Here is a 17,957-nt window from a genome sequence, read left to right on the forward strand (position 1 = left end):
GGCAGCTGCAGCTCCAATTCAACCTGTAGCCTGGGAACTTCCATGTGCCGTGGGTGTGGCCATAAAAAAAAGACCAAAAAAAAAAAAAAAAAAAAACCTCACATCAGTTAAAAGGTCAGTGTCCAAAAAGGTTCCCTTATATGTTATTGCTTGCTGTGGATCTAAAACTGCTCTAGAAGAATAAAGATTTGGAGTTCCCTGGTGGCCTAGCAGTTAACGACTTGGCATTGTCACTTCTGTGACACAGGTCTGATCCCTGGCTGGAAACTTCTGCATGCTGTGGGCATGGCCAAAAAAAAAAAAAAAAAAAAAAAAAAAAAAAAAAAAAAAAAAAAAAAAAATACAGTCTTTATTACCAAAAAAAAAAGGATCCTTACACTTGAATGAAATAGCACTTCTTTTTTTTTTTTTGTCTTTTTGCTATTTCTTGGGCCGCTCCCGCGGCATATGGAGGTTCCCAGGCTAGGGGTTGAATCAGAGCTGTAGCTGCCAGCCTACACCAGAGCCACAGCAACGTGGGATCCGAGCCGAGTCTGCAACCTACACCACAGCTCACGGCAACGCCGGATCGTTAACCCACTGAGTAAGGGCAGGGATTGAACCCGCAACCTCATGGTTCCTAGTCGGATTCGTTAACCACTGCGCCACGACAGGAACTCCGAAATAGCACTTCTTTTACCCATCATTTCTGAAGATGTGAATGAACAGTCCAAATGCCCCAAACCACTTACATCTAGAGAGGAGACAGAGTAACTCGCTCCACAGCTTCATCCACTGCACAAAACATGCCTTCTTCTGACATCACGCTATGGGAACCTCAAGTTTAAAAGAAACGGACCAAAAAGTCAAGAAAAATTACTTAGGAAATTCAGCGTGACCCCTGCCATCAGTGGAGATGCGCTCCAGAAACCTACAAATATCTCATTGAAACTATTCTCTGAATCTTCTCTCCAAACACGACTCCCGCTAAGACCATCGCTCAGGATGCAAAAGCAATCAGAAGGACAGTGCCTCTGGCTTGTTTGATTATAGGAAGATGTCTATACACTGTTGCTTCGCTGGCAAATTCAGTTCAGTAATTCTTCAAGGGCTTGGATCACATGACTTTGGTCTGCTCTCTAAGGAGAAGCAAATACACACTCCCAAAGCTCTCCACACAGATTCTATCTCTACCTCCTGCCACAAAGACCTACCCATGGCCTCCAAATGAGTTTAAGTTCCATGCAACAGAATAGCTGTGGGTCCCACCTCTGGTTCGACCACTCTCCAGCTGGGTGAACTCAGACAAATTACTTACCTTCTCTATGACTGTGTTTCCATAAGTAAAATGGAGATGAGAAGGGTATGAACCATACAAAACTATTGGGGAGACTAAGTGAATTTATCCATGCCAAGTATTTAAGCACAGCCTCAGCCCATGGCAAGTGAGTGATCAGCTTTTGCAAGTTAAACTGGATGAAAGAAAATGTAGGTGGCCTGGAGGCTGAAAAGACAGCACAAGCGCTAAGCCACCATGCGGAGTTTCCCGTGTTCAAATTATTACCCAAATCCTGCCCTAACTTACAGCCTAAATCTACACTGTATTTCCTCCTTGGACAAATAAACCAATGACTGAGTTAAAGAACACTGCTAGAATACACTTATTTTTCCTTTAAAATGTAGTTTTGTCCCAAACTGGTTGTGATAAAGACAGGATAGACCCCCCCCCCTTTTTTTTTTTTTTAATTCGCTTTCAAAATTCTGTTTTCCTTGAGGGAACAGCTATTCAACTTCATCAAACATTTTATAATAATGCAAAATAACACCCTCAGGGGACCTTTTATTCTTCAGACTTATATCCTATTTCCTTGTTTCACATGCACAAGCCAAATCTAATGATTTCCATTTAGGGATCTGGTGGAAGTTTAAGAGCCCACAGGGATTTTTAAGAGACTCCAAGGACACAACCTAAATGATACTTCCGACCTCATCATTTGGTGGTAGACCCTGGGTAAAGTACCCAAGTACTCTGGGCCTCAGGATAAAAGGAATCTACCTGACATCTCAAAAATAATAGGTGAATAAGATAAAGTTACCTTTTGGGTATAGAGAGACATCTAAACTCCTTCTAAGAGATTTTTCAATTTCAGAAGCCCATTTTTTGAACACCGCCTACAATCCACAAAAAAGCAAGGCCTACGGCAGCCAAGCTAAACTAATTTTTGCTCCCTGTGTTCACTCTTAGAACTTAGGACTCATGTTTTATGGTGAAAAGACAGATGCACAATTTAGCCCTCACAACATATGCAAGAGCCCCAGACCTGCTTCCCTTCCAGAAGCCAGTCCTCGTAAATTCACAACCAAAAGCTCACAGCTCACTTTATCAGATGTTTCTTCTTTTTCTTTTCTTTCCTTTTTTTTTTTTTTTTTTTTTTTTTTAGGGCGGCACATGGAAGTTCCCAGGCTAAGGTTGAATTGGAGCTGCAGCTGCTGGCCTGATCCATAGAGCAATGCAAGAGCCGAGCCACGTCTGCAAGCTACACCACAGTTCACGGCAATGCCGGATCCTTAACCCACTGAGAGAGGCCAGGGATCGAGCCCCCATCCTCATGGATACTAGCTACATTTGTTACCGCTGAGCCACAATGGAAACTCCCATATGTTTTTGCTTCTGATAGGTACATTGAAAAATAGGAGATTCCACCTTATAAATATGTATAAAAAAGGTACACTGGCCTTTTCAGAGAGAACCTTAAGTGAAGGTGATTTCAGAACCTAAAACACAGGAAGCTAACCCACCAAATCTGCCCAAAGGCAAGAAGGAAATTGTTACAGCTGAAAAAGCTACATTACCAAGAGACACATCCAAGAATTTCAGTGGTTCTCAAGGCCTGAAAATTAATGCCAGAATTTACAGTCTGCACCTGACTTCATATCCTTGAAGCTGAACTTGGCATCTACTTTTGAGAGAATCCCCAAAGGAATGAAAATCTTATGGAAACACAGTATAGCTGGGATTAACAAGGCAGCATTCTGATGAGCCCCAACCTAACAAGGCAAGTAGTGTGTAGGACAGTGGGGAGGCTCCTTCTAACTTTTATCTTCTTAGAAAACTGTAAGCAGTTCAAAATACCGCCTGGCAAAGACTGCTTCTGGACAGCAAACAATACAACTATTAGATGTGAACTAAAACCCTTAGGCAACTTGGCCTTGGTAAGATACTTCGCCCCAAACCAACAGTTGTGCCTGCCTCAGTCAGAAACCATGATGCTAAATCAAACATATACATGTATATGTGTATGCATGTATTACAAATATTTACACATATGCATACATATGTACATACATACTTATGACATGTTAATCTCATATAAACCAGTTTAAATTTTTTAAAAAATTTCTCCTTTACACGTAAAAGGAACAGCTTACCTATTTGCTGCTGAAACACTAGTCATACTCTTCACAACATACTTGGTGGGAAAAAAAAACAAGAGTGGGTGAACTTTATTCCTATAAAGCAGGAGTTACAAAGAAAGAAAATTCCTACGTGGAGAAACACTTTCATATACAACCTAGATGGAGCGGAACACCAGGCATCTCCCTAGGACCTAGTGCTCACTCTCAGCTGATTTTAATTACAGAAGGAAAAGGGGAGCAAGATCAGGGGTCCTGGGTGGGGGGGTTGGCTCAAAAACTGGCAGCTGGTATCAGGGGAGTTCAGACCGCCCATCCTCGGGAGTTGTCAGGGGCGGGGGATTGGAAAAGGTAAAGAGAGTTCCTTCTCATGGGATTTACCTAAGTTTTTTTCCCGCCTGTGCCCAATAAACTCTCTTTCTCCAAAGCATGGGACCAGAAGCAGTAAGAAGCAGGTAGCAAAGAGGAAGCCAGGTCCAGTAAGAAATAACTGGGAAATAGTCCCCTCACTTCTCTATCAGGCTCACCTCCACTGGGCATCCCTCCCAAACAGGCAAGACTCTGAACCAGAGTGAGGGCGTTTCCCCGCTTGCAGGGTCACCCGCCTTTGGACTTTGGCTGCTCCGGCTTCTCCAGCCACACTATCTACCCAGATGGTCCCTCACTGCGGCCACCACCACATGCCTGACAAGTGGGACAGTTTCAAGGGCCCTGGACATCTTGCCTTACATTAAAGAAACCCCCTTCCATCTGGTCCTGCCAAGATACTGATAGATGGCCAGAACATGTTGTCACATTTTTGTTCAGCGTCCAAGAAGTCTGCGCTAGAGCAAACTCCAACATCCATTTGCTCGCCTGGCTGGTCCACGTGGGGCCGTCATATGCTAAGGCTGTGACCTCAACAGCCTAGCCAGCAAAAGCCATTGATTGCATGAAGCTTCTGTCTCGGGGAAAGAGACCATGAGTAGGAATCTGCTGCTTGGTAGGATGATGAGCAGGAGTTCAAGTGCACCAGGGCTGACCAAATCAACCTCAAACTACTTGAGACAGAGCCACGAATCAAAAAGTTCTTTGACAGCAGCACAGAAATATACTACAAGAAGTAAACAAGGAAGGCCAGGTGAATCTGAGCTCTCAGCAGCCAGGAGACAAAACCAAGAGTAATTTACTACACAAATAACTGCTGGCCTCAGAATGATAATGGGTGTTCGCACAGGTATTAAAGGAGACCAGTACACTGGAATGCTACGGAAATACAATGCAACGCAGTACCGATGCACAGAACCTGGGGGAGTCTCACAGGAGTGAGAAATGCCCATCTCAGATTTACACGCTGCTTCCACTTACATAACAGTCTCAAATGACAAGATCTTAGAGAAGAACAGATGAGTGGTTACTAAGGACTGGGGAGAGGCAGGAAGCATGGAGAGTTCTGTAGCATGGCTGTGCTGGTGGCTGCATGCATCTATACTGTCATAACATTGCTTAGAACCACGTGCTCATGCACACAGATGAATGGATGTGGAAATCTGAATGAGGGCTGTAATTGCTCCAGTACCAACTTCTTGGTTTTGATACTGTAATTATCCACCCTTATATAAGATGTCACCACCAGGGAAGCTGGGTGACAGGTACACAGGACCTCTCAGTGCTATTTTGGCAACAGCTCAGTCTATATTGAAAAAAATAAAAAATAAAATTAAAAAGCAAAGCTTGGCGTTCCTGTCGTGGCTCAGTGGTTAATGAACCTAACTAGTAACCATGAGGTTGTGGGTTCAATCCCTGGCCTTGCTCAGTGGGTTAGGGATCCGGTGTTGCTGTGAGCTGTGGTGTCTGTCGAAGACATGACTCGGATCCTGCATTGCTGTGGCTGTGGTATAGGCCAGCAGCTGTAGTTCCGATTCAACCCCTAGCCTGGGAACCTCCATATGACACGTGTGCGGTCCTAAAAAGACAAAAAACAAAAAAAAAAAAAAAAAGCAGAGCTTGTTAGACTAAAACTTTACAAAATATACAGGGGGAGGGCCAAAGAGAGAACTTAACCTCAACATGTTCTGAACACTTTCAGAAAATACGACCTCCTTCTTTCCTAGCAGAGAACAAGTGTCACTTTAATTACTCGGTATAATAAACAGTTCTCTAATGCTCTAGGGAGTGGGCTTTGGGAATATGAGGGGGAAATACCAGAAGGGAGACCAACAAATGCCTTTGGGCAGAGGGGAGAGCTGCATATGAATATTCCAACTAGAAAGAACAACGCAATTTAAATGATAAACCGAGTCTAAGCATCCAAGTCTAACAAGGAGAGCGTGGATCCTAAAGAGAAAAAAAATTCAACACTGAGAAATGTATGGTCTCCATCACCCAAAGAGATGGAACGCAATTAGGAAGTGGTATGAAATGAGGAAGGGTAAAGAAAGTTCTGGCAGGATCCAAATTTAAGTTGTGGCCATAAAGGCATGGCCATGCCACCGTGATTCTCAACTCTAAGGACTCTGCCTGGGCCCCCGCCTTTCTCCCCAAGGGAATCTGCAATGTGTGGTGACAGTTTTGGTTGTCACAACTCAGGCGGCAACGGGCATCTCATGGCCAGGGACATTGCTCAAGACCCTACAAGGCGCAGGCCAGCTCCATCCTCCCATGACGGATCCAGCCAAAAAGAAAGGGTGCTGAGGTCAAGAAGGCCTAGAAAGAGGGCACACTTGCCCACATCTGGAAATCTGAGGCTGAAAAGCACGGGAGGGCTGTACATATGCCTTGGCCCTTAGCGCACATCATTAAAAGAATAAAATAAACAGAAGCAAAGCTGTATTAAATGACAGCGGCATATACTGTAAAAGTGAAGTGTTATCTTCACCTCGCACTCAACACTTATTTCAAAGTCCACGGAGGAGTTCCTGCTGTGGCAAAGTGGGTTAAGGACTTGAGGTTGCCACAGTTATGGTGTAGGTCACAGATGTGGCCAAGATTTGATCCCTGGCTGGGGAACTTCTTATGCCACAGGTGTGACTGATAAAGGAAAAAAAAAGTCCATGGAAAGATTTCCTGGGTGAACTTAATAAAAATAATAAGCCTTAAAGTCAAAGACACACACACACACACACACACCTCAACAGTGTAGTGTGTTACCTAAATCCCTACAGTTAGAGCCACCACCACATAACTGTTGTGCTTCAGGGTTACAATGCAAAAGAATGAGAATTAAAAGAAAAATCCATACAAACAATTCCTTAAATTTATGGCCCAGGTGTAATAAAGTCAGGTTCCTTGTGTGTGCTTTGGCATTAAATGACCAGGTATCACGCTGGGATTTTCTGGGGGTAGGACTGTAAATCAACAAGCCGCCTGTCAGTAACTGTGAAGACGGCCTCCCTCCTCTGCTCTGACTCAGAGAAGAGCCCAACAGCGGACACAGAAATCCAGTATATTACATGCTAATTTCCTCTGTGAAACAATGCTTGTCACTAAGACTCTAACATGAAGTTGGAAAATCTCTGCTGTCATAAATAGATCACGACACAGTGTGGTCTCAGCTATGCCTGCTGTAAGCTACACTGACACCCCTCAGAAAACTGCTGCTGCCAAAGAGTCTAAGTAAAAATGTGCAAACCCTTTGAGCAAACATTCCCACTCCTGGAAATTTTTATCCTCAAGAAACATGCAATGACCTGGGTACAATAATATATGTGTGCCGTTTTTTGTAAAAGCAAATACCTAGAAATACCTAAGATGGACATATGAGTGGTGAGATATGCCCAGAAGGCTGGGCAGGGCCACTCTTAGACCAGACAACTAGGACTCCTGCCTTGGGCTACAGGCTTTAGGGTGTCCTGTACATCACAGAGGGGAAAAAACCAAAAGTAAATAAATAGAAGTTCCTCAAGTAAAGAGCAAAACACCGTCTTTGGTGGCAAATGATATTAATTTTGAGACTGCATAGTGACAATTACTTGATACAAACTATTGTTTATAATTAATAGTATTAGCAAAAGCTTCCAAAACCCCTATCAAAAATAATTGGGCCACTTCATCTTAAAATATATTTTTAAGAATTTTACAGAAAAAATTCTTCAACTGAATGGGAATGACATAAGAAACATGCAACAAAATTAGTATCTGAAGAAAATATTTAAAGATCAGATTAAGGAAATAAAAACATTTGCATGACTAGGAAGAAAAAGATTCATACCCACATAATCCTTTAATGCATTCTGAGATACAGACTATTTTCTGGCCAAGATGCATAAAAGTTTAGTCTCCTCTGAAAAGATTGCTAATGAATTAACATCTATTTTCAGTTTTCTTCATAATATACACAGGATTGAAAAGTTTAAGAAACAGTGAAAAGTCACAATGTTAATGATATGACTTATAAATTTAAAATATTTTGTACTTCCTGCAGCATCTATAACCTATCACACATAATCTTATTCTAATTTTTTTATTTTTTTGCTACACCCATGGCATGTGTAAGTTCTCAGGCCGGGATCGAACCCACACAACAGTAATTCAAGTCACTGCAGTGACAAGGCCAGATCCTTAACCTGATGCACCTGAAGGAAGCTCCCTCCTTTTTTTTTTTTTTTTTTTTTTTTTTTTAACAGCTGCATTAGCAGCATATGGAAGTTTCCAGGCCAGAAACTGAATCCAAGCCATTACTTTGACCTATGCCACGACACCAGATCCTTTAACCCACTGTGCCAGGCCAGGGATTGAACCCGCACCTCCACAGAGACCCAAGCCACTGCAGTCAGATTCTTAACCCACTATACCACGGTAGGAACTCCCCTCCATTTTTTTTTTCCTTTTTTTCTTTTTAGGGCCACGCTCAATGCACAGGGGTCGAATCAGAGCTGCAGCTGCCTGCCTACACCACAGCCACAGCAATGTGGGATCCGAGCTGCATCTGCAACCTACACCACAGCTCATGGCAATGCCAGATCCTTAACCCACTGAGTGAGGCCAGGGATCAAACATGCATTCTCTTGGATACCAGTCAGATTCCAAATGTTTTTATTTTAAATATTGCTGCATGAATTTTGACAATGCCAACAACTATTGTCTGCCTTAGCAAAGCAGGCCTTCTCCAAACTGAAATTAAAGAACCACAATGACTCAAGAAAGGGTTTCTACTTTTGTGTTACTGTCAAACAACAAACTATTGTGAAAATCTTGATGCTAACCATATAATTAGTGAGTCTGCTGAAATACAAGGCAAGAAAAGTAGATTTATGGAAAATTTATTATGGAGTCTATGTCTGTTACTCATGCAAACACCACTGGCCCATCAACAAAACACCCACACAAGCGCCACTCTAATTATCCCTATTCACCTTTGATAGTCTGACTTTTGGCAATAACACCCATGGCTTCAGACATTTTTTAATTATGACCCAATGAAGGTGCATTTGTCAAGGTAGGAGAACAGAACACTTATTGACCGGTTTGGAAGTCTGATTTATAACTTAAATATTTAGGTATGTGATATGGACCTTACATTTGTACTTTGGCCCCTGGCCCTGCAAATGACTGTCTGTATATATGCAAGTTTCTGGGCATTTTTTTTAATCTTTATTTAATGATTTTCATTTTTTTCCTTTATAACTGGTTTACAGTGTTCTGTCAATTTTCTACTGCACAGCAAGGTGACCCAGTCATACATACACACAAACATTCCTTCTTCTCACATCATCATGCCCCATAACAAGTGACTAGATATAGTTCCCAGTACTGTACAGCAGGATCTCATTGCTTATCCGTTCCAAAGGCAATACAGCCTGCCTCTATAAATCCCAAATTCCCAGTCCATCCTACTCCCTCCTCTCTCCCTTGGTAACCACAAGTCTATTCTCCAAGTCCACGATTTTCTTTTCTGTGGAAAGGTTCATTTGTGCCGTATATTAGATTCCAGATATAAGCGATATTATATGGTATTTGTCTTTCTCTTTCTGACTTATTTCACTTAGCATGAGAGTCTCTTGGTCCATCCGTGTCGCTGCAAATGACATTACTTGTTTTTTTTATGGCTGAGTAGTATTCCATTGTGTATATATAACACATCTTCTTAATCCAATCATCTGTCAATGGACATTTAGGTTGTTTCCGTGTCTCAGCTATTGCGGTTTCTGGGTATTAAAACTTTTCTCAAGCAACTTTTAAAGTGAAAAACATTATGGGTGTGCTTTCACAGGTACAAATACAGAGGCAAAGAAAGCATATACCACAAAACATTAAGAGTAGGACTGAAGAATGCTGATGGCATTTTCTAAATTTTCTACGCTTACCCATACTCTTTGTAGGATTAAGGAAAGAAAAAAATAAATTTAAGAATGACATGGAAGGAGTTCCCGTCATGGCACAACAGAAACGAATCCATCTAGTATCCATGAGAATGCATGTTTGATCCCTGGCTTTGCTCAGTGGGTCAGGGATCCGGCATTGCCAAGAGTGGACGCGGGTTACAGATGCGTCTCAGATCTGGTATTGCTGTGGCTGTGGCGCAGGCCAGCAGCTGTAGCTCTGATTCAACCCCTAGCCTGGGAACTTCCATGGTGGACATGGCCCTACCATGCAAAAAAAAAAAAAAGAACAAAGAAAAAACATAATATGGAAAAGTAATACAGTAAAGCTATTTATCAAAGTTTTTAAGAACACTCCTAATTCAAAATATAGTCCTAGTAACCTAATTTAAGTTATCTATAAAGCTAACCCAAAAGTCAACGTTAGCCATGCATATGGGCATGCAGTCTACTAGATAAACTTCTTTTAAACAATTTTAACACACAAGGCAGATACTATAACACAGATTCTTCAAAGAGATAAGTCCACCTGCCTCCACAATGAACACTGGTTATCAATGATTACTACTTACATGTTATTAACTGGCTCTCAAAAAATAACATTTAAAAGAATTATGGGGTTCTTTGGGGATCCAATGTTAGGTAAAAGGTCGAGTGAAAAAGCTACATTCTATTCCAACATCCCCAAATCTTATTTTACCTTGCCCTCAAGTCACCAACAGGTAGTAAATATAAAACATTCTAATATACATTGGTGAAGCCACTATGGGAAAAAGCAAATAAAACTAAAAACTAAAAATAAAGTTGCCGTATGATCCAGCAATCCTACTCCTGGGCATATATCTGTTTAAAACCCTAATTTAAAAAGATACATGCACCCCCATGTTCATCGCAGCATTTCCTACAATAGCCAAGACATAAAAACAACCTAAATGTTCATCAAGAGGGGAATGGATAAAGAAGATATGGTACATATATACAAAGGAATACTACTTAGCCATTAAAAAGAATAAAATAATGCCACCTGCAGCAATATGGATGGACCTAGAGATTATTAATTAAGTCAGAAAGAGAAAGACAAATACCATATTAAGTGAAGTTAAATCAGAAAAAGACAAATACCATATATAGCTATAGATAATGTATACGTAAATATATACAAACATATAGTATATATAATTATATACAATTACAAATACATTTAATATATATTTCGATTATATGTGGAATCTAAAACTGACACAAATGATCTTACCTACAAAACAGAAACAGACTCACAAATAGAGAACAGACTTGTGGTTGCTAAGGGGGAGCGATGGGGCGGGAGTCTGGAATCAGCAGATGCAAACTAGTATATACAGAATGGATAAATGACTAGGTCCTACAGCATAGCACAGGAAACTATACTCAATAGTCTGTGATAAACCAATATGGAAAAGGATATAAAAGAATGTACATATGTATAACTGAATCACTTTGCTGTACATCAGAAATTAACACAACACTGTAAATTAAATATATTTCAATCAAAAAAAAAGATAAAACATCCTATCCCAAAGTACTAATATTCAACCCTGCCTACCTCTTCTAACATAAATACCTCACTTTTTTTTTTAATTACCACCATTTTAAACGTGTTTGTACAGTGGCAATTTTCATCCTGAAGAGCAGAGACTGGTGCTTGGGTAAAGGTAGACTAGGAAATGCAGAGCTGCCATCTGGTCCTCCCCTGCTCTGGCAGGGTTTCAACAGATGTGTCATGGCTTTGCCACAAGACCTCAAACACGTTTTCCTATAACTGACAGAGTCAGACGATATGATGTCATGTGACATGAGAGGCTAGATTTAAATTGGGGACTCAAGTTTCATACTTCAGGCCTGGCGGACACGTTTTCCAAATGGCTCTTAGCAAGGCGGCAAAATGTTTTATTCAAGGAATGCTCTTTATGTTCCACTCTGCTGTCAGTGATCACTCCACCCACGAGCATTAATAAGCTAAGAATTAAAACAACGGATGGAGAAAAACTCTGGGAAGGCAGCCAGAATCTGTAAACAAAAAAGAAGACTCCATCAGAAAATCTCCAAGAGGAACCCTCCCCAAACTGATAGAACTGGGGAAGAGAAATGAGCCCTTCCGTTTTTTTTAATAGAATAGATACTTCTCAAAAATCCACTTTTCTAAGTGCCTTATTATCTAAATCTTCCCACCATCCTTATAAGGTTGGTCAATGGCTTTCCTCCCATTTTACAAGCAAACAGAAGGTAACTGTGTCTTTCCTAAGTAAAAAGTACACCAAATAAATATTGGTGGCATGCTCAAAAGCTGATTAACATTTTCCTGCTGAATTTACAATGTTTCTGGGGCATAGGCCACTTGTCTTCCCCAAAGCCCATGCAGTTGTCAACTCAAAAATCATCTGTCTATGGTATAAAGTACTTCATCTAAGAGTCTAGAAACAAGCATAAGACAAATGACACCAACAGGAGAGGAAAGCATGGCAGCGAAGAGCAAAGAGGCTCTGAAGACAGCCTGTCTGGGTTCAAAGCCTGGCCATCACTTTCTGACTGTGTGGCCCTAGGCCAGTTACTTCACCTCTCTGTGCCTCACTTTCCTTATGGAGCCTTACTCATAGGGTTGTTGATGGATGAAATTAATTACTGAATATACACTGCTTTAGAAACATGGCTGGCACAGAGTAGGCACTCAATAAACATTAGCCATATATAGTACTGTCTTCAAAGAACTTGTAAAATGCTTCATAATCAAGTGGAAAAGTTAGAAACATCTCTCCTCCCACCATAAAACTCTGTACTTGAGGGGAAAATTAGGGCTACATGAGGATAGAATCCCATCCTTAGAGACCTGTGAGTGCAAACGAGGTGATAAAACTTATAAATTGGATATTTAACCTCTCAAGGCTTGGTTTACTCATTTGAGAAGAAAAAAAAGAAAGTACAGCCTCTAGCAAAAAGGGAGTCAAGCAAAGTTCAGAGAAAAGAGGGGTAGGAGGGACCATCAACTAGACCTATCAGGAATGGTTCCAAAAAGTAGCCAGACAGGCCGGGCACCCCATCAGCAGAGAGGATGGCACAGACAAAGATACAGAGCTGCGCTGGTAACAGAGCCTCTGGAGTAGAACTCACGTGTGGCAAAAGACTTAAGAGAGACGCAAGATCAGAAGGCCTTGGAAACCAGACTAAGAATGCGAACTTGATTTTATAAGCCATCTAGGCATGTTTGAGACAGAACTCTGGCCAGTCGGCCAGAAGTGTACCGGTCAAACAGGGAGAGAGTTAATAAATGCCATCTAGCACCAGAAATGATACAGGGAACAGCCCTGAGACCAAGGTTTCCCTGCACCATTGAGTACTGGGACGTCAGCCACCACCAAGGCCGCTCAGTCTTAATTCCTAAATTCCTAGAACCTTTTATTACTCCCCAAGTGCTTTGTAAGTCTATCTTGAATTCTCCTAACCACCAGGCAAGGTCAACACTATTATGCTCACTTACAGAGAAATAAAGCCCCGGGAGGTCAGATAACCTGGCTGAGAGCCCACAAGTGGGGAAGGTGCAGTCAAGCTCCCAAAATCCCTAACTTCTATTACACTTAGTGCCGAGATGCTTTCCCTCCCCCTAGGGACATTCAGGGTCCCCTGGAAAGTGTGGCCAAGCTTCCGGCAGACTTTGCGCCTTGCTCAAGCTTGAGGGTTCCCTGCAAATCAATGACCTGAAAGTATGATGCAGCAGTTGCTCTCAATGCAAAAATGCCCACACTCATTAACAAACAGGTACCCTACTTCCTACCGATCTCAACAGCAGAGAACATTCAAGGTTGAAGTCCTTAAGGGTTACTCCACTTAAAAGCCAGCAGAGCGGGAAAAGCAAACACCGCCCTCGCCCTGCACAGCCCCGGTTAAAACAGTGAAGGCCACGCCCACGCTGCTGCTCGGTGCCTGATTTGGCGAGAGGTGAGCGCGCAGAACTACAGCCCCGCCCCGCTCACCCAGCCTGCCCAGAAGCCCGGGGCTCCCAGCTCCTTGCAGCTGCTCCCAGGGCTTTGCTGTGCCCAACAGGGGCGGGGCCCAAAAAGTGACAAGAGAAATCCTTGGAGGGTATGTGTAAAGGGCAAGGCACTGTGAGTCCCTCCATATGTGGGAAAGGGGGATACCGCATAATGTTCTGATCCCATTCCGCAACAGTCAGTGAGGTCGCCTGCAGGATGTGGTGGGACAAGGAAGTCCTCGGTGCTTCCCTTTTGCCCTTGAGAGATGATATGCGGGAGAGGGGTGGAAGGAGCTGCCAAAAATAATAGTCTTAATTTTTTTTTTTAAACCAAGAAATGTAAGATGCGAAGAGGAAAAAGAAAAAAAACAACAATAAAAAACCCTATAAAAACCAGGAGAAAAATAGGCTCAAGAACTCATTCCAGCCTTAAAAACCTATCTGAATTCCAGGTAACAACCAACACCGAGATACCTTCCTAAATTAAGGGGACATGAGGAAGGTGTTTCCACTTAACATCTTGAGAGAGTTGGGTCTATTCCAGCCCAGAAGGAACCAGGCTGTAAGAAACGGGTTACAGTTGGAATGTTTTCCATGAACAAGTTAGCTCTTAAAACATTAACACCTGCTTTACGTTTGTTTTTGAGTATCCTTTATTTTCTTTTCCATTTTGTAAAGTTTTATTGAAGTATAGTCGAGTTACAATATTGTGATAATTTCCGCTGTACAGCCAAGTGATGCAGTTTTACACATATAAATATCCATTCTTTTTCAGACTCTTCTCTGTTACAGCTTATCACAGAATACTGAGCAGAGTTCCCTGTGCTGTTATACAGAAGAACCCCATTGACCATCCATTCCAAACACAATAGTGTACCTAGGAGTTCCTGTTGTGGCTCAGCAGTAATGAACCCAACTAGCATCCATGAGGATGCGGGTTCAACCACTGGCCTCGCTCAGTGGGTTAAGTAACTGGCACTGCCGTAAGCTGTGATGTAAGTAGCAGATGTGGCCTGGGTCCTACGTTGCTGTGGCATAGGCTAGGGGCTGCTGCCCCAATTAGACCCCTAGCCTGGGAACTTCCATTCATCACACGCATGGCCAAAAAAAAAAAAAGTGTGCCTATGCCAAACCTTACTTGTATAGATTTTACATATTTATTCTGAAAATCAAAGTGTTCACAGATGTCCCATTACTAAAACTTAAAAGATTTTTGTAGAGTTCTCATCGTGGCACCGTGGTTAACGAATCCAACGAGGAGCCATGAGGTTGTGGGTTCAATCCCTGGCCTTGCTCAGTGGGTTAAGAATCTGGCGTTGCCACGAGTTGTGGTGTAGTCACAGACACGGTTCAGATCCCGAGTTGCTGTGGCTGTGGTGTAGGCCAGCGGCTACAGCTCCAATTAGATCCCTAGCCTGAGAACCTCCATATGCCTCGAGTGCAGCCCTAGAAAAGACGGAAAAAAAAAAAAAAGACTTTTGCTTGACCAGCCATTAGGCCATGCCTGTTCCTCAAACAGAAGACAGAAAAGTCAAGCTCATTTATGTGTCCAACTTGTAATGACCAACTGCTCCAGTATTCTAGGCGCTCAACTCAGCCCTGGGAACTTGTAAACAGCAGTCACTTCAAAACATCAACAGGTTTACACAGTCGTCTTGCCACTTTCCTGATGAAGCCTTTTCAGTTTGCCTTAAAAATTGCTTCTGGTTACAGACGTACCTAAACTTAGGTTCTTTCTGCAAGAAACTTTTTTAACAACCTACCTCTAAATGCTGAAAAAACAAACTTCCCAGAAGTGCGCATACAATTTACTCTAGAGGAGTCATAAAAATCTAAGGCAGGCTATGAAGAAACTCAAACTCAGTTGGGGAGCTCGGGGTGCTCAGTTTCTCCAATCCCAGGGTATGTTCTGAAGTCAGTAGCCATCAGCAGAATGGGCACAAACCCCACAAGCTTCTGGGTGGCCGGCAGTAAGATGCCTGATGCTACTTAAAGCAGGCAAGCATAGGCAAGAACTGTGCCTGCAACACGCATAGCAATTAATTCCACGAGGCCACTGCTTCATGGGTCTAGCTCAGGTGGTTCTCAACTGTAAGTGATTTTGCTTGCCGTAACTCTTTCCAGCAATGTCTGCAGACATTCTGGTTGTCACAATTTGAGGGTGCTATTAGCTTCTAGTGGGTGGAGGCCAGGGATGCTACTCAACGTCGCACTATGCACAGGACAGTCCCCCCCACAGCAAAGAATTAACTGACCCGGAATGTCAATGGTACCCAGTTTAAGAAACCCTGGGCTAGCTCTACACAGCAGCTGCTGGTCAGAAGGAGCTCCTATTTCCTCAATATTTGGCCGTTCATACATAAAGCTAATACACGTGACATCTCATTCAATATTTTTTCAACTGTTAATATCAGCTTCAAATTGTTTTCCACCAAAGCAATAAGGGAGTATCCCTAAATCGCAATGGGGAAAGTTACCAGAGAACAGGACACTACTTAGTGATAAAAGAGGCCCTACAATTTTGCTGTCCTTGGAAATATACCACTTCCACACTTGCTGTTTCTGCTCCAACGGGACAATTTAACAAAAGTATGCTCTATTAGAAGACACCAAAGAGAGACCTGATCTATGTTAAGAGTCTGTCTCCAATCAATACAGCACCTACAGCCTCCTTGGCCCTGGTGGCTTCCCTTTCAAAGTAATGTTTAGAGGAGGAACTCGGATTAGAAATTAATACTGACTAGAAAGAAATAAACCAGAAATTAATTTCTGATTAGAAATTAACACTGTAATACAAATACATCACAAAATTAATAACATAAAAGATTAAATACATAAAAATTTCCCTCAATACTGAAGTCACTAGAGGAAAAAGCCCGTGGGTTCCATAACAACCTCTTCAACCTTAGGCAAGTGACTTAACATCTTTGAGTTATTAAAGATTCTTCATCTAGGAAGGGAAGGGAATGGAAATGATTGCTGAAGGCCAACTTCAAGACCATATTAATCATGGAAATAAAAATCCAACCACTAGGTTTCCTTACTGAGAAAAAGTACTTCAAAGTCCAACAGGACGATTGGAGGGCAGGAGGTTGCAGCTGTCCCACGTTATCCTGCAGTTCCTCCCACTTGCACTAGGGGGCAGAGTTCTTCCAAAGGGGAGGTCATTGGTTCCCTGAGGCCCACAGACAGGCTTCGTAGGGACTAGGACCCCAATAAATCCAATACAAATTCTATGTCTCATCAAATTTCCTAAGGAACTCACAAAACAAAAGCAAAATAAAGGGCCCCCTCCACTGCCAAAAAAGTTAAGAGTTAGTGTCCTGCAGTCAAGAGCCTTAGGTTTTCTTACAGATGAAAGCAATTAAACACAGCCCGCTGGTCTTTCATCAGTGGTTAACCCGCAACTCCTGCAAAAAGTTCTGGTGCCTTCTTACAAGCACGAAAACAAAGGTCTATGGATTAGAAAATGCTAGAGTCTCATAATTGTAAATTTCACTTTTTTTAAAAAAGTAAAAAATTTGTATTAATGAATGATTCATTCCTTTCCAGTCTCCACCTCTCACCATGAATGTGGGTATAACATTGAGACACCACTTTTTTTTTTAAAAAAAAAAAGGGATATTACTATCATGCAAGAACATTTCACTTAGACCATTTTAAACAGTTGTTAGATTATTTATAATCCGTGGGCATCCAGAAAGTACAATCACTTGAAATAATGTATCTAATTAAACTGATAAAGTTAGCCAAAAGAGATGCAAACCTTCACCAATCTAATATTCTGGAAGATTCCAAAACTGTCCTTGATTTACAAAACATCCCCTGGCTTTCAGTGAAAGTCACATCAGGCTCCTTAAGTCAACTAAGTTTACTTTGAGCCACTTCAAACCTCAAACTTAAATAGAATTTATTAAATAAACACAACCAAGAAAGGAAAGGGAGCCAAGAAACTACAGTAACTCTCGGTCCTGGGGGGGAAAAAAAGGAGGTTCTCAAGACAGATTTCAAGTAACTGTGGTGTCCCGCCCTCCATGACCCTACAAGGAACATCAGTTTAATCTTTAAAAATAACCAATGTTCGCTCTAAACGCTTTTCTTTACATTCGAATTTAAAATCTACAAAAACAGTCCGCACAAATCCCTACTCTTTTTGTCTCCCTGTCCGGAATGATCTCAGATCCTAAAAAGAGCACTTCTTGGTGAGCATTAGAACCTAGACTCCAAAGGTCCGACAGGCAGAAAACACAGTGAATGATTAA

General features: G+C 42.0%; 1 protein-coding gene across 4 annotated transcripts in view; it reads right to left on the reverse strand.

The window, feature by feature from the left end:
* Window positions 1-17,957, reverse strand: part of MYO10 (myosin X) — a 238,328-nt gene that overhangs the window by 219,325 nt on the left and 1,046 nt on the right. The window lies entirely within an intron of this gene.

This window comes from Sus scrofa, chromosome 16 (assembly GCF_054392235.1).
Source record: "Sus scrofa isolate SSC_HxYL_T2T_F1_AM1 chromosome 16, Sscrofa_HxYL_maternal_Yorkshire_Landrace_v2.0, whole genome shotgun sequence".
NCBI lineage: Eukaryota > Metazoa > Chordata > Mammalia > Artiodactyla > Suidae > Sus > Sus scrofa.